Source organism: Bos taurus, chromosome 23 (genome assembly GCF_002263795.3).
Source record: "Bos taurus isolate L1 Dominette 01449 registration number 42190680 breed Hereford chromosome 23, ARS-UCD2.0, whole genome shotgun sequence".
Classification (NCBI taxonomy): domain Eukaryota; kingdom Metazoa; phylum Chordata; class Mammalia; order Artiodactyla; family Bovidae; genus Bos; species Bos taurus.
The window spans coordinates 26,817,502-26,843,685 of record NC_037350.1 but is presented as its reverse complement, the minus strand read 5'-3'; the positions used below and the strand labels follow the sequence as shown (position 1 = coordinate 26,843,685).

Below are 26,184 nucleotides of genomic sequence, written 5' to 3'. Positions count from 1 at the left end.
CAATGGGTATTCCATCTCAGAAGGCATTTGGAGAGCCCAGGCTAAAGAAAGCTTTCTATTAAATGGAGAAAACCACATTCTTCTAAGTCTAATCCCATTCATGTCAACAAGCTTATGAGGAAAATTTGGTAATTGTTTGGAAGATAGAAGCCCAAGAATATACCAAAGGAAGGAAACAAAACAAAGAAAAATATTTCTAGGAAATATATCCATTAAAAAGTCAGAAAGAAGTTACTCATTTAATACTGAAGTAATTATGAAAGGTTTTGGCTGATTCATGTTGATGTATGGCAAAAATCACCACAATATTGTAATTATTCTCCAATTAAAATAAATTAATTAATTAAAGAAAGAAAAAAACTCATGTAGATGTCAAAGAACACCAGCAAACAAAAAAGGAAATATTTCGAATGTTCTCACTTTATGTAAAATTGGTAGGAAGAATGTAATTTAAGGAAAAAAAACAAACAAAAACACCCCCCTTGCTCATAAAACAAAGAAAGAAAAAATATAGTAAGGAAGCACTTGGAAAAGTTAAGAAAGGGAATCAATTTCTCAATTGACTTAATAAAAGAACCATGGGAAATGTGTAGGAAGAATAAAAACCAGGATTTCATATCATACATGTTTTATTTATGGAGAGTTTTACAGGATATAAGTATTTCAAACCAAGATACCTGTTTGATAAAAGAATAAAATAATTTTGCAACAATAATTTTATTTTGGTAGTAGTTTACCAAAATTGATTTTTAGTTTTCAAATATTTCTGACTATTTCAGATTAAACAAGATATCTATAACAGAAAATGTCATTTGTATGATTAGGGTGAAAGTGAAAGTGTTAGTTGGGTCTGATTCTTTACAACCCCATGGACTGTAGCCCACAAGTTTCTTCTATCCATTTTGGAATTTTCCAGGCAAGAATACCGGAGTGGGTTGCTGCTCCCTTCCCAATCCAGGGACTGAACCCGGGTCTCCTGCACTGCAGGCAGATTCTTTATGTCTGAGCCACGAAACACATGTATAAGTCCTGAAAAGGTATTTTTACAAGATGCCACGGCCATTGAGAAAATTAATGACTATATGTTTGGGTACAATGTTTTTGCAAGTCTGTTGGTTTCTGATTGTTTACACTTAATAAAACTGGGATAAATTAGTGGTCAATAGAAGGACTTCCAAATTAGCTTTGAAAGCCTATACTTTCTTATTTTATCATTTACTTCTGAAAGTAAAAAAAAATTGAATGACATGGTTCTAACCAAATTCTTTCCATACTTCTCCACTTTCATTATCAAGAATTTTCAGCAAACAAATCTTTTACAAACAGAAAATAAATGGAAAAATTGATGTAGATGACTGATTTGTGTATTTGGGGGAAATATAATCTTCAGCACTGAGTCAATGGTGGAAAACAAATGCTGTGATTATACCATATAATCAAAGCAAAGTGTTAGAAGACTGTACTTTAAGCACTAATTTTATCTCTTTCTATAATGTGACTCTGGGCTATATTGAAGTCACTTATAAAGCTTTCGTATAAATTTCAAGAGATTAGCTCATTTATAGAAATTGACATTTTGTTAAAAGACAGTGTTTGGGAGTCCTTGTGATTTATAGGTTTCAAGGTGTTGGCACTGTGCACATTGTTCCTTGTCCTACTTTTGGAGGAAAGCTCCCTGGCAGTGTTAATCCACTGTGTGGTCTTTCCCACATCTCTCCTGTGTTCACTAGACTAAAATATCTATTAATACTCACCTCTGCCTCTCAAGTTATAACCTTCCTAAATTTAGATGTCTTTTAGGATATACTTCCTAACTTAAAAAAGGGGAGAATAATGTAATCTCATATACATTACTGTGAAGAAAAACTCATCCTTCCAAAGCAAATAGGGTAGAAGAGGAATAGAAAAGAGATGTTATGTGGAAATGAAGAGAGATCGAAATTGAAAAAGCCTATCTTGGGGAAAACTGACAGGTCAGAACTTTACTCAAATCTGACACATATCTTGATGCTAAAATTCTGTTCAGGGGCCTTGCCTTCTTGATATAGATAGAAATATGAAAGAGGTAATAATGGCATGAACTGAATTGCAAATGACACTTAGGTAACTGAGTTGAAAGTTAAGATACTGCCATAAAATCATGTAAAAACATGTCACTGTTTGACATATGGCAGCTGATCAGCAGAACTTTCAATATTAAGAGTTTCAAAGGTACAGGAAATAGATAAGAGAATAGCAAAGTACACAACGGAAAACTTATTGGTACTTGCCTCTTTTCTGTTCACTCTTCCCTGAAAAATAAAAGGAAGAAATAAAAATTAATTCCAAATAAAAGCATATTGTTGGGAAAAAAGGAGAACAAAAATGGGATTCCTTTCATAGTTTACTCCGTGGTACAACTTGACCCATATTTGTGAAAACTGGAGCCATAAGGTTGCAAAGGATACCTCATCAGTCAGAGACAGTGTCATTTTACATCATTCCACCCCTTAGTGCAAAAGAAACTAAATTAGGAAATGAAACCATTAAGGAGAGTTAGGGTGGGAATTCTTTTGGGATGTACAATATCAGCCATTCTTCTTTCATTGGGACATTCTTTTTCACTTTAAAATGGAAATGTACACACATGCACAAGACAGGTACTTATTAAATAGTGAGGAAGAATACAGAGAAGGCATGTATTTGTGCCAAACTGAATTTGTGGCCATAGTCGTGTGAGATTTATTATATTCATTGTTGTTGTTCAGTTGGTAAGTCATGTCTGACTCTTTGCAATCCCATGAACGCCAGGCTTCTCTGTCCATCACTATCTCCCCGAGTTTGCTCAAACTCAAGTCCATTGAATCAGTGATGCCATGCAACCGTCTCATCCTCTGTTTCTCCCTTCTCCTCTTTCCCTCAATTTTTCCCAGCATCACAGTCTCTTCCAGTGAGTCAGCTCTTTGCATCAGGTGGCCAAAATACTGAAGCCTCAGCTTCAGCATCAGTCCTTCCAGTGAATATTCAGGATTGATTACCTTTTGGATTGGCTGGTTTGATCTATTTGCAGACCAAGGGACTCTCAGCAGACTTCTCCAGCACCACAGTTTGAAAGCGTCATTTCTTTGGTGCTCAGCTTTCTTTATGGTCCAGTTCTCACATCCATACATGACTACTGGAAAAATCATAACCTTGACTATATAGACCTTTGTCAGTACACGGATGCCTCTGCTTTTCAATACACTGTTTAGGTTGTCATAGCTAATCTATATTAGCTATATTCATTAAAGTCGTATATTTCTAAGATACATTCCTCCAAAGCAAGAATGTAATTTGAATTGTTATAAGAAAGGAAGAATATTAAAGTTTGAATGAATCTATTAGGTTTTCTTTTGAAAGCTTGCAAGACAATAGTGCTTGTGTCCTTTACTTAATGTTTTCAGTATGGAGAGATATTTTTTAACTTCGTTTAAGATACACAATTCTTCCAAAAATATTTAATGAGATTTGTGGCTGATGTTTTGATAATTATGTAAATAAATTGCAATTCAATAAAATTAAAAATGAAAATGGAGAGATCACCATAGACAACATAGAAATACAAAGGATCATAAGAGACTACTATCAGCAACTTTATGCCAATAATGGACAACATGGAAGAAATGGACAAATTCTTAGAAAAGTACAACTTTCCAAAACTGAACCAGGAAGAAATAGAAAATCTTAACAGACCCATCACAAGCACAGAAATTGAAACTGTAATCAGAAATCTTCCAGCAAACAAAAGCCCAGGTCCAGATGGCTTCACAGCTGAATTCTACCAAAAATTTAGAGAAGACCTAACACCTATCCTACTCAAACTCTTCCAGAAAATTGCAGACGAAGGTAAACTTCCAAACTCATTCTATGAGGCCAGCATCACCCTAATACCAAAACCTGACAAAGATGCCACAAAAAAAGAAAACTACAGGCCAATATCACTGATGAACATAGATTCAAAAATACTTAACAAAATTCTATCAATCAGAATCCAACAACGCATTAAAAGGATAATACACCATGACCAAGTGGGCTTTATCCCAGGGATGCAAGGATTCTTCAATATCTGCAAATCAATCAATGTAATACACCACATTAACAAATTGAAAAATAAAAACCATATGATTATCTCAATAGATGCAGAGAAAGCCTTTGACAAAATTCAAGATCCATTTATGATAAAAACTCTCCAGAAAGCAGGAATAGAAGGAACATACCTCAACATAATAAAAGCTATATATGACAAACCCACAGCAAACATTATCCTCAACAGTGGAAAGTTGAAACATTTCCTCTAAAGTCAGGAAGAAGACAAGGGTGCCCACTTTCACCACTACTATTCAACATAGTTTTGGAAGTTTTGGCCACAGCAATCAGAGCAGAAAAAGAAATAAAAGGAATCCGAGTTGGAAAAGAAGAAGTAAAACTCTCACTGTTTGCAGATGTCATGATCCTCTACATAGAAAACCCTAAAGACTCCACCAGAAAATTACTAGAGCTAATCAATGAATATAGTAAAGTTGCAGGATATAAAATCAACACACAGAAATCCCTTGCATTCCTATACACTAATAATGAGAAAATAGAGAAATTAAGGAAACAATTCCATCACCATTGCAAGGGAAAGAATAAAATAATTAGGAATATATCTACCTAAAGAAACAAAAGACCTATATATAGAAAACTATAAAACACTGGTGAAAGAAATCAATGAGGACACTAATTGATGGAGAAATATACCATGTTCATGGGTCGGAAGAATTAAAATAGTGAAAATGAGTATACTACCCAAAGCAATTTATAGATTCAATGCAACCCTAATCAAGCTACCAACGGTATTCTTCACAGAGCTAGAACGAATAATTTCACAATTTGTATGGAAATACAAAAAACCTCGAAGCCAAAGCAATCTTGAGAAAGAAGAATGGAATTGGAGGAATTGCCTGCCTGACTTCAGGCTCTACTAAAAGCCACAGTCATCAAGACAGTATGGTACTGACACAAAGACAGAAATATAGATCAATGGAACAAAATAGAAAGCCCAGAGATAAACCCACGCACATATGGACACCTTATCTTTGACCAAAGTGGCAAGAATATACAATGGATTAAAGACAATCTCTTTAACAAGTGGTGCTGGGAAAACTGGTCAACCACTTGTAAAAGAATAAAACTAGAACACTTTCTAACACCATACACAAAAATAAACTCAAAACGGATTAAAGATCTAAACATAAGACCAGAAACGATAAAACTTCTAGAGGAGAACATAGGCAAAACACTCTCCTACATACATCACAGCAGGATCCTCTATGACCCATCTCCCAAAATATTGGAAATAAAAGCAAAAATAAACAAATGGGACCTAATTAAAATTAAAAGCTTCTGCACAACAAAGAAAACTATAAGCAAGGTGCAAAGACAGCCTTCAGAATGGGAGAAAATAATAACAAATGAAGCAACTGACAAACAACTAATCTCAAAAATATACAAGCAACTCCTACAGCTCAATTCCAGAAAAATAAATGACCCAATCAAAAAATGGGCCAAAGAACTAAATAGACATTTCTCCAAAGAAGACCTACAGATGGCTAACAAACACATGAAAAGATGCTCAACATCACTCATTATCAGAGAAATGCAAATCAAAACCACTATGAGGTACCATTTCACGCCAGTCAGAATGGCTGTGATCCAAAAATTTACAAGTAATAAATGCTGGAGAGAGTGTGGAGAAAAGGGAACCCTCTTACACTGTTGGTGGGAATACAAACTAGTACAGCCACTATGGAGAAGAGTGTGGAGATTCCTTAAAAAACTGGAAATAGAACTGCCTTATGATCCAGCAATCCCACTGCTGGCCATACACACTGAAGAAACCAGAATTGAAAGAGACACGTGTACCCCAATGTTCATCCAGGACTGTTTATAATAGCCAGGACATGGAAGCAACCTAGATGTCCATCAGCAGATGAATGGATAAGAAAGCAGTGGTACATATACAGAATGGAGTATTACTCAGCCACTAAAAAGAATACATTTGAATCAGTTCTAATGAGATGGATGAAACTGGAGCCTATTATACAGAGTGAAGTAAGCCAGAAAGATAAACACCAATACAGCATACTAACACATATATATGGAATTTAGAAAGATGGTAACAATAACCCTGTATACGAGACTGCAAAAGAGACACTGATGTACAGAACAGTCTTTTGGACTCTGTGGGAGAGGGAGAGGGTGGGATGATTTGGAGAATGGCATTGAAACATATAAAATATCATATATGAAACGAGTCGCCAGTCCAGGTTTGATGCACGATACTGGATGCTTAGGGCTAGTGCACTGGGATGACCCAGAGGGATGGTACGGGGAGGGGGGAGGGAGGAGGGAGGAGGGTTCAGGATGCGGGACACATGTATACCTGTGGCAGATTCATGTTGATATATGGCAAAACCAATACAATATTGCAAAGTTTAAAATAAAATAAAACAAAAAATCAAACAAAACAAACAAAACAAAACAAAAAAGCTTTGAAATATTCACATTACCAATCTTCCAAATTTTAAAATTAGAAGATCTCTATCAAGATAGAGAAAATAATTAATAAAGTATTAATAAATATTATGATTTAAATAATAAAAAAGTATAAAGAACAATTAGTAAGGTTGGATTTTGTTAAAAATAAAACAGGAAACCTTCAGTAATATATTTAGATACCTGGGAACACTTTGTTCCTATGTTCAAGTACAGTGTAAGAGTGATGTCCAAGTTCACACTTGACCAATGAATAATATCATATACTATTTAGATTTTCTTGAAGAGATCTCTAGTCTTTCCCATTCTGTTGTTTTCCTCTATTTCTTTGCATTGATCGCTGAAGAAGGCTTTCTTATCTCTTCTTGATATTCTTTGAAACTCTGCATTCAGATGCTTATATCTTTCCTTTTCTCCTTTGCTTTTCGCTTCTCTTCTTTTCACAGCTATCTGTAAGGCCTCCCCAGACAGCCATTTTGCTTTTTTGCATTTCTTTTCCATGGGGATGGACTTGATCCCTGTCTCCTGTACAATGTCACAAACCTCATTCCATAGCTCATCAGGCACTCTACCTATCAGATATAGGCCCTTCAATCTATTTCTCACTTCCACTGTATAATCATAAGGGATTTGATTTAGGTCATACCTGAATGGTCTAGTGGTTTTCCCTACTTTCTTCAATTTCAGTCTGAATTTGGCAATAAGGAGTTCATGGTCTGAGCCACAGTCAGCTCCTGGTCTTGTTTTTGCTGACTGTATAGAGTTTCTCCATCTTTGGCTGCAAAGAATATAAATCAATCTGATTTCGGTGTTGACCATCTCGTGATGTCCATGTATAGAGTCTTCTCTTGTGTTGTTGGAAGAGGGTGTTTGTTATGACCAGTGCAGTCTCTTGGCAAAACTCTATTAGTCTTTGCCCTGCTTCATTCTGTATTCCAAGGCCAAAATCAGAGATACCAAAGGAATATTTCATGCAAAGATGGGCTCGATAAAGGACAGAAATGGTATGGACCTAACAGAAGCAGAAGATATTAAGAAGAGATGGCAAGAATACACAGAACTGTATAAAAAAGATCTTCACGACCCAGAAAATCACAATGGTGTGATCACTGACCTAGAGCCAGACATCGTGGAATGTGAAGTCAAGTGAGCCTTAGAAAGCGTCACTACAAACAAAGCTAGTGGGAGTGATGGAATTCCAGTTGAGCTATTCCAAATCCTGAAAGATGATGCTGTGAAAGTGCTGCACTCAATATGCCAGGAAATTTGGAAAACTCAGCAGTGGCCACAGGACTGGAAAAAGTCAGTTTGCATTCCAATCCCAAAGAAAGGCAATGCCAAAGAATGCTCAAACTACTGCACAATAACACTCATCTCACATGCTAGTAAGGTAATGCTCAAAATTCTCCAAGCCAGGCTTCAGCAATATGTGAACTGTGAATTTCCTGATGTTCAAGCTGGTTTTAGAAAAGGAAGAGGAACCAGAGATTAAACTGCCAACATGTGCTGGATCATGGAAAAAGCAAGAGAGTTCCAGAAAAGCATCTATTTCTGCTTTATTGAATGTGCCAAAGCCTTTCACTGTGTGGATCACAATAAACTGTGGGAAATTCTGAAAGAGATGGGAATACCAGACCACCTGATCTGCCTCTTGAGACACCTGTATGCAGGTCAGGAAGCAACAGTTAGAACTGGACATGGAACAACAGACTGGTTCCAAATAGGAAAAGGAGTACGTCAAGGCTGTATATTGTCACCCTGTTTATTTAACTTATATGCAGAGTACATCATGAGAAACGCTAGACTGGAAGAAGCACAAGCTGGAATCAAGATTGCTGGGAGAAATATCAATAACCTCAGATATGCAGATGACACCACCCTTATGGCAGAAAGTTAAGAGGAACTAAAAAGCCTCTTGATGAAGGTGAAAGTGGAGAGTAAAAAGTTGGCTTAAGCTCAACATTCAGAAAACGAAGATCATGGCATCCGGTCCCATCACTTCATGGGAAATAGATGGGGAAACAGTGGAAACAGTGTCAGACTTTATTTTTCGGAGCTCCAAAATCACTGCAGATAGTGACTGCAGCCATGAAATAAAAAGATGCTTACTCCTTGGAAGGAAAGTTATGACCAACCTAGATAGCATATTCAAAAGCAGAGACATTACTTTGCCAACAAAGGTCCATCCTGTCAAGGCTATGGTTCTTCCTGTGGTCATGTATGGATGTGAGAGTTGGACTGTGAAGAAGGCTGAGCACTGAAGAATTGATGCTTTTGAAATGTGGTGTTGGAGAAGACTCTTGAGGGTCCCTTGGACTACAGGGAGATCCAACCAGTCCATTCTGAAGGAGATCAGCCCTGGGATTTCTTTGGAAGGAATGATGCTAAAGCTGAAACTCCAGTACTTTGGCCACCTCATGCGAAGAGTTGACTCATTGGAAAAGACTCTGATGCTGGGAGGGATTGGGGGCAGGAGGAGAAGGGGACGACAGAGGATGAGATGGCTGGATGGCATCACTGACTCGATGGACATGAGTCTGAGTGAACTTCGGGAGTTGGTGATAGACAGGGAGGCCTGGCGTGCTGTGATTCATGGGGTCGCAGAGTTGGACACGATTGAGCAACTGATCTGATCTGACTATTTAGATTTTGAAAGGGCAATGAATAGAGAAGATTAACCCAGCATTTTTTGTCTTCTCTCATCATTTATGTTTTAAAAGAAGTATTGATTGTGTCATAAGTATCCTCAAACTTGAAATAGCTGACAAAGATACTATGTATGTATGGTTTCCAAGAATATATATGTGAATAGAAACCTTCTCAGCCTCATGCCTTTTATGTTACCAGCTTCCTAATGACACCATGGGAAGTCCTTGTAAGAGAAGAGAAACCAGTCTTTAAAGGGATGGCATGGTATGAAGTGAAAAAAGAAGAAATGGAAAAGTAGAGAAGGTAGAGAAACATAAATGATCAGAATTAAAATGAGAGAAATTAAACACCAAAATATTGGGGTGGAACTAGTAGACTTGAGGAGGAGGCAAGCCAACACAAGACATTCAGACAAGAAGTCAGGCAATATTAAATGATGAACCAGTCATTTTAAAGGGTATCAAGAGTAATGAGAACAAAAATGTTAGCTAGTTCTTTCCAAGGTTCTTCTAAAAAAAAAAAAAAAAAAAGGAAAGATAAATGTTAGCTTCATGAGACAGAACTACAAAAAGAATGAAAATTTACTGAAAAGTTCATATCTAAAATGAATCCTATCCAGTTTCAGATAAACACACACACACACACATACACACACAAATTGGTTCAGAAGTCAATATTGCCCACATATTCTATAGTAAATGAAAAAAGGGGAAATGCAATCAATTTAATTAATTGACAAAATTTTCAGAAATATTCTGGTGGTTAATTTGTAAAAAATATTCTTGATCCCTTTGGCAATATTTAGGCTTCTGTTGTCCTGTTTGTTAGCTTTAGTATGGTCATTGGCTGTTTTTACATGTATAAATCCATTCTCATGATTGCAGTAGCTACATTGTATAAAGTTGCCACAAACACTGTATAAGGGAATACTGAAACACTTTTGGATAGGTAATACATTGTCAGGTTTCTGGGTGCCTCTTTAGTGCCAGTGATTAATTTGTAACCTTGTTGTATTTGAATTTCTCTTTTAACTCATCAGTTCAGTTCAGTTCAGTCACTCAGTCATGTCCGACTCTTTGTGACCCCATGAATCACAGCACGCCAGGACTCCCTGTCTATCACCAACTCGCGGAGTTCACTCAGACTCATGTCCATCGAGTCAGTGATGCCATCCAGCCATCTCATCCTCTGTCATCCCCTTGTCCTCCTGCCTCCAATCCCTCCCAGCATCAGAGTCTTTTCCAATGAGTCAACTCTTCGCATGAGGTGGCCAAAGTACTGGAGTTTCAGCTTTAGCATCATTCCTTCCAAAGAAATCCCAGGGCTGATCTCCTTCAGAATGGACTGGTTGGATCTCCTTGCAGTCCAAGGGACCCTCAAGAGTCTTCTCCAACACCACATTTCAAAAGCATTAATTCTTCGGCGCTCAGCCTTCTTCACAGTCCAACTCTCACATCCATACATGACCACAGGAAGAACCATAGCCTTGACAGGATGGACCTTTGTTGGCAAAGTAATGTCTCTGATTTTCAATATGCTATCTAGGTTGGACATAACTTTCTTTCCAAAAGAGTAAGCATCTTTTAATTTCATGGCTGCAGTCACCATCTGCAGTGATTTTGGAGCCCAGAAAAATAAAGTCTGACACTGTTTCCACTGTTTCCCAATCTATTTCCCATGAAGTGATGGGACCGGATGCTATGATCTTCGTTTTCTGAATGTTGAGCATTAAGCCAACTTTTTCACTCTCCACTTTCACTTTCATCAAGGGGATTTTTAGTTCCTCTTAACTTTCTGCCATAAGGGTGGTGTCATCTGCATATCTGAGGTTATTGATATTTCTCCCAGCAATCTTGATTCCAGCTTGTGCTTCTTCCAGTCTAGCGTTTCTCATGATGTACTCTGCATATAAGTTAAATAAACAGGGTGACAATATACAGCCTTGACGTACTCCTTTTCCTATTTGGAACCAGTCTGTTGTTCCATGTCCAGTTCTAACTGTTGCTTCCTGACCTGCATTCAGAGTTCTCAAGAGGCAGGTCAGGTGGTCTGGTATTCCCATCTCTTTCAGAATTTCCCACAGTTTATTGTGATCCACACAGTGAAAGGCTTTGGCACATTCAATAAAGCAGAAATAGATATTTTTCTGGAACTCTCTTGCTTTTTCCATGATCCAGCACATGTTGGCAGTTTAATCTCTGGTTCCTCTTCCTTTTCTAAAACCAGCTTGAACATCAGGAAGTTCACGGTTCACATATTGCTGAAGCCTGGCTTGGAGAATTTTGAGCATTACCTTACTAGCATGTGAGATGAGTGTTATTGTGCAGTAGTTTGAGCATTCTTTGGCATTGCCTTTCTTTGGGATTGGAATGAACACTGACCTTTTCCAGTCCTGTGGCCACTGCTGAGTTTTCCAAATTTCCTGGCATATTGAGTGCAGCACTTTCACAGCATCATCTTTCAGGATTTGAAAGAGCTCAACTGGAATTCCATCACCTCCACTAGCTTTGTTCGTAGTGATGCTTTCTAAGGCCCACTTGACTTCACATTCCAGGATGTCTGGCTCTAGGTCAGTGATCACACCATAGTGATTATCTGGGACATGAAGATCTTTTTTGTATAGTTCTTCTGTGTATTCTTTTAACTCATGGGTAAGTGAAATTATCTGAAGGCAATCACATGGGTGCTGAATCCAGGAGAGAGGAAGAAATGGGTTCTCTGAGAGAGTTTTTGCTTCTCAGCAACCATGCTTTTAGTGTGCCACCTCCTCTCTGAGAGAAAATATCTAAACACACATATATGAACATTATAAAGAAGCTGCAACAAAGCTCTTCTTCTAATAGTTTTTTTCTGCAACATTTTTGTCACATCCATTCCATAATTAAAGAGGTAGATTTCTAAAATCTATTCCATTGAACATATCACTACAATTTAAAGAACATCATTTGATATCTAGAGATACGAAGGTTTAAATAATTCTTGTGTTATGATACTGAAAAGTGTTTCAGAAGAATCTTAGAGCTAGCCTTAGACTTTTGAGGCATGTTATTAATGAGATTTCCTAGAGTAACAAAATGTATATATACATATATATACATGCCCACCGCCACCCCCCACCCCTCCCAAACACACACACAGAGAAACAGCAAGGACCTAACAGAAGCAGAGACATCACTTTGCCAACCAAGGTCTGTACAGTCAAAGCTTTGGTTTTTCTAGTGGTCATGTATAGATGTGAGAGTTGAACTATAAAGAAGGCTGAAAGTGTTACTCTTTCAGTTATGTCCAATTCTTTGTGACCCATGGACTGAAGCCTGCCAGGCTCCTATGTCCATGTAATTCTCCAGGCAAGAATACTGGGGTGGGTTGCTATTCCCTTTTCCAGGGGATCTTCCTGACACAGGGATCAATCCCAAGGCCTCCTGCATTGCAGGAAGATTCTTTAGTGTCTGAGCCACCAGTAGGCTCTTCTAAAGAAGGTTGAGTGCTGAAGAATTGATGCTTTCAAACTGTGGTTCTGGAGAAGATTCTTGAGAGTCCCTTGGACTACAGGGAGACCAACCCAGTCAATCCTAAAGGAAATCAACCCTGAATGTTCATTGGAGAGACTGCTGCTGAAGGTGAAGCTCCAATAATTTGGCAACTTGATACAAAGAGCCCACTCATTGGAAAAGATCCTAATGCTGGGAAAGATTGAAGGCAGGAGGAGAAGGGGATAACAGAGGATGAGATCATTGGTTGGCATCACTGACTCATTGGACATGAGTTTGAGCAAACTCTGGGAGATGGTGAAGGACAGGGAAGCCTGGCATGCTGAAGGCCATGGGATCACAAAGTGTTGGACATAACTTAGAGAGTGAACAACAAGGTAAGGCAACTTGACCTTAACATTTTACATTACTACTTTTTAACCCCCTTTGGGGTTGAGAAGGCTGGTGAAAACAATTTTTAAAATTTCTTGTGTCATATTTGGGTTTGTAGTTCATAAGATTTGGAAGATCAAAGCAATACATTTTTGCCATTCTGATTTAAACTAAAAAGTATAAGTGAGATCATGTGTTATATTTATGTTTCTGGCTTATTTCCACTTAGTAAAATGTCATCTAGGTTTATACATGTTATTGTAAATGACAATTTCTTTCTTTTTTAGAAAGAAATAATATTCTACAATATTCTATATTACAATAGAATACAATAACATTCTATAGTATTCTATATATCTATTCTCGATATATACATTCCATATATTTATGTGTTCTTTTATTGCTGAGCACAGAAGTTGTTTTCATATCTTGGCTTTTGTGAATAATGCTGCAGTGAACACAGGAGTGTAGATATCTCTTTTTTTTTTAATTTTTTTTTTAATAATTGAGGAGATTTATTTATTTATTTATTGCCATTTATTTATTTATTTTTTTTATGCATTGGAGAAGGACATGGCAACCCACTCCAGTATTCTTTTTTTTTTTTTTCTTAATTAAAAAAATTTCAGGTATACACGTGCTCCCCATCCTGAACCCTCCTCCCTCCCCCCTGCCCATACCATCCCCCTGGGCCGTCCCAGAGCACCAGCCCCAAGCATCCAGCATCGTGCACTGAACCTGGACTGGCATCTCGTTTCATACATGACATTTCACATGTTTCAATGCCATTCTCCCAAATCTTCCCACCCTCTCCGTCTCGCACAGAGTCCATAAGACTGATCTATACATCAGTGTCTCTTTTGCTGTCTCGTATACAGGGTTATCATTACCATCTTTCTAAATTCCATATATATGCGTTAGTATACTGTATTTATGTTTTTCCTTCTGGCTTACTTCAGTCTGTATAATGGGCTCCAGTTTCATCCACCTCATTAGAACTGATTCAAATGTATTCTTTTTAATGGCTGAGTAATACTCCATTGTGTATATGTACCCCAGCTTTCTTATCCATTCATCTGCTGATGGACATCTAGGTTGCTTCCATGTCCTGGCTATTATAAACAGTGCTGCGATGAACATTGGGGTACACGTGTCTCTTTCCCTTCTGGTTTCCTCAGTGTGTATGCCCAGCAGTGGGATTGCTGGATCATAAGGCAGTTCTGTTTCCAGTTTTTTAAGGAATCTCCACACTGTTCTCCATAGTGGCTGTACTAGTTTGCATTCCCACCAACAGTGTAAGAGGGTTCCCTTTTCTCCACACCCTCTCCAGCATTTATTATTTGTAGACTTTTGGATCGCAGCCATTCTGACTGGTGTGAAATGGTACCTCATAGTGGTTTTGATTTGCATTTCTCTGATAATGAGTGGTGTTGAGCATCTTTTCATGTGTTTGTTAGCCATCTGTATGTCTTCTTTGGAGAAATGTCTATTTAGATCTTTGGCTGATTATATTTGCTTTGGATTTATATCCAGAGGTAAGATTGCTGGATCATATGGTAATTTTAGTTATAATTTTTGAAGGAATTACATAGCATTTTCCACAATAACTGTATCAGTTTATATTCTTAGCAACAGTGTTCCCTTTTCTCCACATCTTGCCAAACTTTTCGTTTTTTTTCTTTTTGAATTTTTGTCTTTTTGATAAAGCTGTTCAGCAGCTATGATGGTGTTAGTTGCTCAGTGGTGTCTGACTCTGCGATCCCATGGACTGTAGCCCACCAGGCTCCTCTGTCCATGGATTTCTCCAGGCAAGAATACTGTAGTGCGTAGCCATTCCCTTCTGCAGAATTCTTCCCGACCCAGGGATTGAACTTGGGTCTCACCCATTGCGAGCAGGTTCCATACTGTCTGAGTCACCAGGGAAGCCCCTTCAGCAGCTATCAGGTGATAGTTTATTGTGGCTTTTATTTGCATTTCCCTGAAGCTGAGTGGCAAAGAATTGATGCTTTTGAACTGTGGTGTTGGAGAAGAGTCTTGAGAGTCCCTTGGACTGCAAGGAGATCCAACCAGTCCATCCCAAAGGATATCAGTCTTGAATATTCATTGGAAGGACTGATGTTGAAGCTGAAACTCCAATACTTTGGCCACCTGATGCGAAGAACTGACTCATTGGAAAAGACCCTGATGCTGGGAAAGATTGAAGGTGGGAGGAGAAGGGGATGAGATGGTTGGTTGGTATCGCTCACTCAACGGACATGAGTCTGAGTGAACTCCGAGAGTTGGTGATGGACAGGGAGGCCTGGCGTGCTGCAGTCCATGGGGTTGCAAAGATTCGGACACGACTGAGTGACTGAACTATACTGAACTGATGAGTAGTGATTTGGAACATTTTAAAAAATTTGTTTTACAAACCTATTGGCCATTTGTATGTCTTTTTGGAGAAATGTTTATTCAATATTTTTGTCCATTTTTAATTGACTTATTTGGTTTTTGCTGTTTTGAGTAAAATGGTTTTTTGGTTTTTGCCATTTTGAGTTATTTGGTTTTTGCTATTGAGTTGAATTCTTTATATAGTTTGGATATTAACCCTTTCAGATACATGGTTTGTGAATATTTTCTTCTATTCTCTAGGTTGTCTCTTTACTTTGTTGGTCATTTCCCTTGCTGTGCAGAAGCTTTTGGTGAAATCCCATTGGTCTGTTTTCAAAAAATTTTTATTGCCTGTGCTGTTGGAGTCATATAAAAAATATGCCCAGACTAATGTCAAAGAATGTCAAAGAGATTTTCTTCTCATAGTTTTAAGTCTGAAATTCAAGTCTTTAATCCATTTTGAGTTGATTTTGTATAAGTTTGAAAGAAAATTTCCATTTATTCTTCTATTTTATGTTATTGATGTCACAATTTACCTGTTTATGCATTGCATATCTATTAACAAATTATTATTTTTTAATTCATTTTTAATTGGAGGCTAATTGCATCACAATATTGTGTTGGCTTCTATTGTAGAACAATGTGAATCAGCTATAAGTATACACATATCCCCTCCCTCTTGAGCCTCCCTCCTAGCCCCTATCCCACCCCTCTAGTTCATCACAGAGCACAAGGCTGAGCTCCCTGTATTATACAGCAGTTTCCCACTAGCTATCTGTTTGCTTCTTTATTTGTTTTAAACAGTTTTGTCTTTTAACTTTTTTAAAACTAGAGTTAAAAGTGATCTGTGTACCATTTATGTAAAAGTGATTTATGTACCATTGCAATATCAAAGTATTCTGAATTTGATTACATAACTTCACCAGTGAGCTTCATATTTTCAAATGTTATGTTACTAATTAATATCCTTTCATTTCAACTTGAAAAACTTCATTTAACATTTCTTGTAAAGCAGGTTTAGGGGTTATGAGTCAGCTTTTTGGTCTGCAAACTCTTTCTTTCTTTTTCATTTTTGGAGTTTAGTTTTGGAGATATAATATACTTGGTGGGCAGTTATTTTTCTTTCAGTAGTTTGAGTATATCACCCAAGTTTCTTCTGACCTACAAAGTTTCTTCTGAGAAATCCATTGATAGCTTTATGAGGGTATTCTTGCATATGGGTTTCTCTCTTCTCTTGATTCTTTCAGAATTCTCTATTTTCTTTGTACTTTTACTATGAAATATTTAAGAAAAACTAATGCCACCTGATATGAAGAGCTGACTCATTTGAAAAGACCCTGATGCTGGGAAAGATTGAGGGCAGGAGGAGAAGGGGACGACAGAGGATGAGATGGTTGGATGGGATCACCAACTCAATGGACATGGGTTTGGGTAGATTCTGGCAGTTGGTGAAGGACAGGGAGGCCTGGCGTGCTGTGGTTCACAGGTTTGCAAAGAGTTGGACACAACTGAGCTACTGAACTGAACTGAACTGAATGCCAAACTTTCTCAAATTCTTTCAAAAAAGAAGGGGAGAGGAAACTTTCAAGCTCATTTTATGAGGCCAGCATCATCCTAATGCCAAAACCACAGAAGAAAAGAAATCTAATACAAAAACCACAAGAAAAGTAATTTATAAGCCAATATACCAGCCACAAAAAGACAAACACAGCATGATTCCACATAAATCTAGTAGCTACAACAGTCAAATTCATAGAATAAAAATGTGACGTGAGGATTGTCAAGGGCCAGGCTGATGGTCAAATAGGAAATTATTAATGAATGGGCATGAAGTTTCAGTTAAGTAAGAGAAGTAAATTCTAGAGATTTTCTGTACAGCATTGTATCTATAATAAACAACATTGCATTGTACACATAAACTTTTATTATATCTCACATAAGTGTTCTTAGCTCAATACAAGGAAATTATTGAATTATAGTTTGTTCAAATTTCCCATGGCCATTTTATTTCTGCAGGGAAACCTCCACTCAAAAATTTTCATCAGCTTAATACTCAGTATTGATACTATGAACCCATGTCTTCAAAAAAATAGAGATGAAAAGTAAGAGTTCATTCCCCCCATAATTTGTCCAATTAGTACTTTTTCCCGTTTCCTCAGTTTTTATCTTTTACTGATGTTACTCACTGAGAACAAAAGATTATTTATTACCTAATATTCCTTCTAATAGAAGGTAATTAATTCTACACATCTGCAATAAGAGGTAAAATAAACTTTACTTAATTTGTATAGTGGTTTAAAAAGCAAATTCTCTGAGATTTTAGACAAAGTGCATATTTCCTCCACTTAAAAATTCCAGAAATTCAGAAGTGTATAATTAATGGAATTCATTATCAAATATGGTTCATGTATGTCTATTTTTTAACAGAGAACAACTTGTAGCATGAATAATTTAAATGCCATAGTGTTTAAGTGCAAATGGAAACAACTTTGTTGACTTCATTTGGAGTGAGAAAAAATAAGGCACAATAATGTAAATTTAAGTCATACAGCATATAAGGAACATGTTGTTTCAAGGACAGTAAAACAACAAGGAACAAGGCAACAAGGACAGAAGATCCAAAGACTATGTGCACAGTGTAAAATGGCTAATGGAACTTACCATTTTCTACTGCTACCGCATCTGAAAAACATAGAGAAATATTAATTTATTTAGTTGATTATTCAATCGGAATAATCATAGGTTGTTGTCAGTGTCATATTTTCTGAAAAATATATAGATGGGATTTTACTCAAACCCAGGATCAGGGAACTAATTGAAAATGACGTTCTCTGATGGCTTTTATAGATATTTTCTTAGGAATGATTATGGGAAAACGAATAAACTTTAGAGAGGAAATATGCACTCCTCTCTCAGGATAGTTGAAAGAATATAATGTGCCCAGATAGGGACATATCAACTTAGAATCAAACAGATTGTAAAGAAGAAAATTTTGGAGCTTTTATCCAGAAAATGACCCTGATGATCGTGGCAGTGGATCCTTTAATCTGTTATTCAACAACCTGATCATGAAGATACAGAATACTTCTGAAGCACAAAGTGAAGATAATAAGCAAAAGGAAAGAGAATGAAGGAAGGGAAGAGAAAGGGAGAAGGGGAAAGAATGAAACAGAACATGGAGTAGACCTGAAAGTAGAAACATAGTATGACATGTTGGAAACGAAATAGGAATAAGAGAAAGTAAAAGGCAAAAGAAACAAAATGATAGAGTGGAAATGGGAAAAAAATCTCTAACAGGCAAAGTAGCAGAGTGCTTGAAGAACAAACATTACCAGGTGTTTGCAAAAGTTGAGCTAAAAAATAAAATGGAAAGTACCATAGTAATGATGTGGAAAACAGATTAAAATCTGCTTGCACAAGGGTAAAGGTTTGTCTAGTCAAGGCTATGGTTTTTCCAGTATTCTTGTATTGATGTGAGAGTTGTGGGCTATAAAGAAAGCTGAGTGCTGAAGAATTGATGCTTTTGAACTGTGGTGTTGGAGAAGACTCTTGAGAATCCCTTGGGCTGCAAGGAGATCCCACCAGTCCATCCTAAAGGAAATCAGTCCTGAATATTCATTGAAAGGACAGATGTTGAAGCTGAAACTCCAGTAGTTTGGCCACCTGCTAGGAAGAGCTGACTCATTAAAAAAGACCCTGATGCTGGGAAAGATTGAAGGGGGGAAGAGAAGGGGATGACAATGGATGAGTTGGTTGGATGACATCACTGACTCTATGGGCATGAGTTTGAGTAATCGCCAAGAGTTGGTGATGGACAGGGAAGCCTGGTGTGCTGCAGTCCATGAGGTTGCAAAGAGTTGGAAACGAGTGACTGAACCCAACTGAACTGGGTTGCTTCCATGTCTTGGCTATTGTAAATAGTGCTACCATGAACATTGGGGTACATGTAACTTTTCAAATTAGAATTTTTTTCTTTTCCAGTTATCCCAAGAATGGGGTTGCTGGATCATATGACAACTCTATATTTATGTTTTTAAGGAAAATCCATACTGTTTCAATAGTGGTTGCTACAGTTTACATTCTCACTAACAGTGCATGAGGTTTCCTTTTCTCCACCCTCTCTCCAACATTTATTATCTGTAGACTTGTTGATGATGGCCTTTCAGACAAGTGTGAGGTGATACCTCACTATAGCTTTCATTTGTATTTCCTTTAATAATTAGCAATATTGAGCATCTTTTCTTGTTCCTTTTTGGCCATTAGTATATCTTCTTTGGATAAATATCTATTTAGGTCCTATGCCTACTTTTTTTCTTATTCCCATTTTTTGATTGCTGTGACCTTTTCCACAAAACTAGGAAAAAATAATCCTAAAATGTTTATAGACCCACAAAAGACCCAGAATTGCCAAAGCAATACTGAAGCAAAAGAACAAAGCTGGAAGCATAGGCCTTCCATAACAGAGACAATACTACAATGCTACAGTAATCAAAACAGTATGATATTGGCAGAAAAACAGACATATGGATCAATGGAAGAGAATAGAGAACCCAGAAAGAAACCCATATGCCTAAGAACCCAGAAATAAACCCATGTGCCTATAGTCAGTTAATCTTTGATAAAACAAGGAAGCATATACAATAGAGAAAAGACAGCCTTTTTGGAAAGCTACACAGTCACATGTAAATCAGTTATGTTAGAACATACCCTAACAGCATACACAAAAAGAAAATCCAAATGCCTAAAATACTTAAATATAAGACTTGACACCATAAAACTCCTAGAAAAGAGCATAGGCAAAACATTCTTGACATAAATGATAGCAATATTTTCTTAGATCAGTTTCCTAAGACAAATAAATAGGGATTTTAACAATAAGTGTGTACCATCAAGAGCACTGTTGTTTAGTTGCTAAGTCACGTCTGACTCTTTTATGACCCCATGGACTGTAGCCCATCAGTCTCCTCTGCCCATGAGATTTTCCAGGCAAGAATACTGAAGTGGGTTGCCATTTCCTTCTCCAGGGATCTTTCCAACCCAGGGATTGAACACATTTCTCCTAATTGGTAGTCAGATTCTTTACTGTGGAGCCACAAGAGAATCTCCAGAAGGAAATAAAAGTAAAAATAAACAAATAGATGCATGCATGCTCAGTTGCTCAATCATGTCTGACTCTTTGTGACCTCATGGGCTACAGCCTGCCAGGCTCCTTTTTTCATAGGATTACCCCAGCAAGAATACTGGAGTAGGTTGCCATTTCCTCCTCCAAAGGATCTTCCTGACCCAGGGATCCAACCTGTATCTCTCTAATCAAAATTATAAGCTTTTGCACAGCAAGATCAGATCAGTCGCTCAGCTGTGTCTGACTCTTTGTGACCCCATGAATCGCAGCATGCCAGGCCTCCCTGTCCATCACCAACTCCTGGAGTTCACGGAGACTCACATCCATCGAGTCAGCGATGCCATCCAGCCATCTCATCCTCTATCGTCCCCTTCTCCTCTTGCCCCCAATCCCTCCCAGCATCAGGGTCTTTTCCAATGAGTCAACTCTTCTCATGAGGTGGCCAAAGTACTGGAGTTTCAGCTTTAGCATCATTCCTTCCAAAGTAATCCCAGTGCTGATCTCCCTCAGAATGGACTGGTTGGATCTCCTTGCAGTCCAAGGAACTCTCAAGAGTCTTCTCCAACACCACAGTTCAAAAGCATCAATTCTTTGGTGCTCAGCCTTCTTCACAGTCCAACTCTCACATCCATACATGACCACAGGAAAAACCATAGCCTTGACTAGACGAACTTTTGTTGGCAAAGTAATGTCTCTGCTTTTGAATATGCTATCTAGGTTGGTCATAACTTTCCTTCCAAGGAGTAAGCATCTTTTAATTTCATGGCTGCAGTCACAAAGTTTCCTTTGGTAAACAAAATGAAAAACAACCTACAGACTGGGAGAAAATATTTGCAAATGATAGAACCTACAAAGGCTTAATTTTCCAAATATACAAACAACTCATACTGTTGAATATTTGAAAAACACAAAGAATATAATAAAATTCTTAATTTACACTCTATTACAAATGTATGTCTCTTCTATATATCAGTTAAATGTCACTATTCATCTAGCAGTTGACCTTATATACATGAAATTCATTTTCTGACATTTTTATTTCTATAGATGCACTAAATTATGATGGTTTAAAAAAATCATCTATAGTGCTAATAGATGTCAGAATAGTGGTTCTTTGTGGATAAGGGGGCTATAATTGGGAGGTGCAAGAAGGAAGCTTTCTGTGTGTGTTGATGTTCTATTCCTGATCTCACTGTTGGTGACATAGGTATGTTCGTTTTGTGGCAAATCAATAATGTGCACAACTATGATTGTTGGACACTACTGTCTCTTGATCCCAGAGTTATATTCTCCAGAATTATAAGACAATTAATTTCTGTTACTTAACCTATCCAATTTGTTATGGAAGCTTTAGTAACTAATAAGCAAATCTTCATAAATAAACTCTGAAAGGAGGAAAATGTGCTCAGTTGTGTCTGACTCATTGCGACCTCAGGGACTGTAGCCCAACAGACTCCTCTGTCCATGGAATTCTCTAGGCAAGGATACTAGAGGGGGTTGACATTCCCTTCTCCAAACCCCAGGGATCAAACCCTGGTCTCCTGTGTCTCCTACATTGGCACACAGATTCTTTATCACTAGCACCAAGTTATAGTTTATAATATTATCTTATTTTTATGCTTAAGTAATTTAATTATTTCTATTGGGGGGATTAATATTTCAATCTTACCTGAGTGTCCTTGGTAAAAACCTGAAAGGGAAGGGAATCTTTCATTAGGCCTCTTAGATTGATGGGGAATAGAGAGCAGAAGCATAATATTAAATCAATATTTTATGTTATAAAAAAGTCAAAATGTTATAGTTTTTTATATGATTATATAGTTGCTTAATAATTTTCAGAAAAACTATTTTCAGTCATTATGATGTGTGTAAAGCTTTTAAATCCTACTGTTTTCAATTCTCATAGTTTTTCAAAAATATATTCATTAATAGCTAAATTAAGTAAAGCTTGATATTTTATTGGCCTTGGCCAAATTTACATGAAATTTATTTAGAACATCCTATAAACCTGAGAAAAGAATTATTATGGAATAAATGAGATTTATAAGTATGAATGCAAAGTTCACATCAAAAATTTAGTTAACCTTATATGACAATATATGAAGAAATTATACCTCTTGAACAAGTAAGTTTTGATCAGAATAAGAATAATTTAAAAATGAGAAAATATGATAATGTGTATTTCCAAAATATGATAATGTATATTTCCAAAATAATTTCTTCCTCATTAATTAGTACCAAAGCCTCAGGTTTTTTTACCCTGTCATTTCTTCACAAATTTATTTTCTTTGTTTAAAAAGTATATAAAATCCTACTTTGATGACTTCTTAGTTTTTACACCTATGAGATCTCTGTATGGACAAAATTAATTTTTTTATCTTGCTAATTTACCTGTGTCAACTTAATTATTAGACTAGCTAAAAAACAAAAGGAGAGTGGGGGAATTTTTTTCCTTCCCAGGGAATCTCTTTTTTTTTACCTAAATAACACAGGAAAAAATTGATATTACTCTTTCCTTATTTTTATTTTCCCAATTATTTTGTTGGGCTTTGTTATAATTTATTGCATTGATTTTTTATATCTTACCCCGTTCTTTGTATCTTTTTATGCAATAACAGAGAAATGCAATTATTATTATTAGGACAATTATTCCGATTCCAAACACAATTAAAGTTATATCTTTCCATGAAAATTTTTCTGAAAAACAAAATATAGACATGTACAGTTAAATTCAATATTCATTTTTTGACCCCTTGCATCCCCAAATAATCCACTTTCATTTTTCTTCTCCCATCTGTAGGAGTTTAAGAGTTGTCTCTTTGTTCAAAAAAACAAAAACATGTTTTTTAACATCAGCTATGTTTGGCCAATGAATGGTTGGTTAATTTAATTTAGCCATAGAGGACTAAATTAGGAAAGAAAACTTGCAGAGACTTTTTATGGCACCCAATCAAAACAGCAAAAGGAAATAGAATTTAAAATTTGCAGAGAGTAAAGCACAAAATCTATAAAACATCTCCATATACTGTTGAGAATGAGCAGAAGTATATTTTGTGATAGAAAGAATAATGGTCTTCTAAAAATTCTGACATACTAATTAATCCTTGGATTCTGGAGTATGTTACCTTACATAGCAAAAGGGACTATGCAAATGTGATTAAGCTAAAGACATCCAGATGGGGAGGTTATCTTTGATTCTCTTGGTGGGTCAAATGCAGTCACAAGGATCAAGTGAAAGATAGAGGTGGAATGTCAGAATCAGAGGAGGTGTGAAGAAAAAAGAAGGCAATGTGTGGAAGAAAGGTACATTTAAAAATTGTGTAGGCTTCAAACTGAGAGACAAATTTAAATATATTTGTACGCCTTCTCAGGTGACACAGTGATAAGGAATCCACCTACCAATGGAGGAGATACGAGTTAGGTCTCTGGGCCAGGAAGATTCCCAGGAGTAGGAAATGGCAACCCACTCCAGTATTCTTGTCTGGAAAATTCCAGGGACAGAGGAGCCTGGCAGGCTACAGTCCATGGAGTCACAGAGAGTTGGACATGATTGAGCACATGCAAGCTTCAATCTGAGAGAGAAATTTTTCCAGGTGGCTCTAATGGTAAAGAACCTGCCTGCCAATGCAGGAGACATGAGTTTGAACCAAGGGTGGGGAAGATCCCCTGGAGGAGGAGATGGCAACCCTCTCCAGTATTGTTGCCTGGAGAAGCCCATGGACAGACAGCCTGGCGGGCTACAGTCCATGGGGTCTCAAACAGTCAGACATGACTGAAGCGACTTAGCAATATGCCTAGGATCATGAAAGAATGCAGTGGAAGGTGAAAGTCCAAGGGAAAAATTGAAAAGGTAAAAAAATAGCAGTAGTGAATAAGTAGATGTAAAAAGGGTAATGAAACTTACCTTCTTTTGCTTCCGAGCAATTTCCTGACAAACCTGTGTAAGAAAGATTGAATTCAATCAATACAATTAGGAAGCAGATAAATTATTCAGTTTGGTGTTACAAGTTCCCAAAGCAAGGTCGTCTGACAAATTGTAAATGGGCACATTCAATAATGACAGAATGACAAAGGAGAAATTAAAACTTTGATATTTAGAGATGTTAATAAAGATTTCTTGAGAATGTCAGTTAAAAAGGATTTCTCTAAAGTAATAGCCACCAAAAAGAAATTTATTAGCCTCTTTATGGCACCCCACTCCAGTACTCTTGCCTGGAAAATCCCATGGATGGAGGAGCCTGGTGGGCCGCAGTCCATGGGGTCTCTAAGAGTCAGACAAGACTCAGAGACTTCACTTTCACTTTTCACTTGCCTGCATTGGAGAAGGCAATGGCAACCCACTCCAGTGTTCTTGCCTGGAGAATCCCAGGGAAGGGGGAGCCTTGTGGGCTGCCATCTATGGGGTCGCACAGAGTCGAACACGACTGAAGCGACTTAGTAGTAGTAGTAGTAGGCTCCTCAAAGATTTGGAAAAATTAAAATGAGTGCTTCAAGGAAATTCTGTATCAGAAATTGCAATGCTGCTGCTGCTGCTGCTAAGTCGCTTCACTCTGTGCTACCCCATAGACGGCAGCCCACCAGGCTCCCCCATCCCTGGGATTCTCCATGCAAGAATACTGGAGTGGGTTGCTATTTCCTTCTCCAATGCATGAAAGTGAAAGTGAAAGTGAAGTCGCTCCGTGTGTCGGACTCTTGGCGACCCCATGGACCATAGCCTACCAGGGTCCTCCGTCCATGGGATTTTCCAGGCAAGAGTACTGGAGTGGGATGCCACTGCCTTCTCCGAGAAATTGCAATAGGTATCTAAAATTTAGAATGCTTTGCAAAAGATTCTACAAATAGCAGTGACTGCAGGGTCCATACATCAGTACTTCTCATTTGAAAATCTTAATGCCTCAACACCTCTCATCTCAATATCTCAAAGAATCTGATAATCATTGGGGCTCACTAAAGAAAAATATTACTCACCTGCTCTCTCTGTTTTGATCACTGGAAAACAAAAGAAAAATATTCTGCATTTATCTAAATGTCAGAATAATTAAGAAAATTTGTGTTTGTGTTCTAGAAAGGTGAGTAGACTAATTTTCAATTTGCTTCTCATAGATTATTTCACAGATTTTATTTCTGCCTCTTATCTCTATCATACATACTATTATCATCCTGAATGACTACATCATTTATATGGACAAACATCCATCACATTTGCCATTGCCATTTACAGGTAGATTGTATTATTTTCGATTTAATGCTTTTTCATGTGAATGTACAGTTTTTCCAACACTTTTGAAAAGACTGTTCTTTCCCCATTGCTAAAAATTAGTTGACCTTATATGCATGTGCTCATTTCTGGACCTTTCATTCTGTTTCATTGGTCTATATGTTAGTTTGCATGACAGCTGCATATTGTTTGGATTAGTATAATTTGAAATCAAGAAATCAATAAAACACTTCCATTTTATTCTTGCTCTAGATTGCTATGGCTCTTTGATGTCTTCCGGTTTCATACAAATTTTAGCATTGATTTTTCTATTTCTATGTAAAATGCCATGAGATTTTAATAGGCATTTCATTGAATCTTTGGATTACTCTGGGTAATATGACCATTTTACACTATCAATTCTTCCA

At 37.2% G+C, this 26,184-nt stretch overlaps 1 protein-coding gene across 1 annotated transcript in view; it reads right to left on the bottom strand.

Moving 5' to 3' along the window:
• LOC100847986 (butyrophilin subfamily 1 member A1-like) overlaps window positions 1–25,576 on the bottom strand; it is a 72,325-nt gene extending 46,749 nt beyond the window's left edge. The window contains exons 1-6 of the mRNA XM_024983890.2: window positions 25,528–25,576; window positions 24,464–24,496; window positions 23,146–23,256; window positions 22,229–22,249; window positions 18,099–18,119; window positions 2,271–2,291 (exon numbers count right to left, since the gene is read on the bottom strand). The gene's annotated coding sequence lies outside the window, so the exon portion shown is untranslated. The remainder of the gene's footprint in view (window positions 1–2,270; window positions 2,292–18,098; window positions 18,120–22,228; window positions 22,250–23,145; window positions 23,257–24,463; window positions 24,497–25,527) is intronic.
• Between the last annotated feature and the right edge of the window lie 608 nt (window positions 25,577–26,184).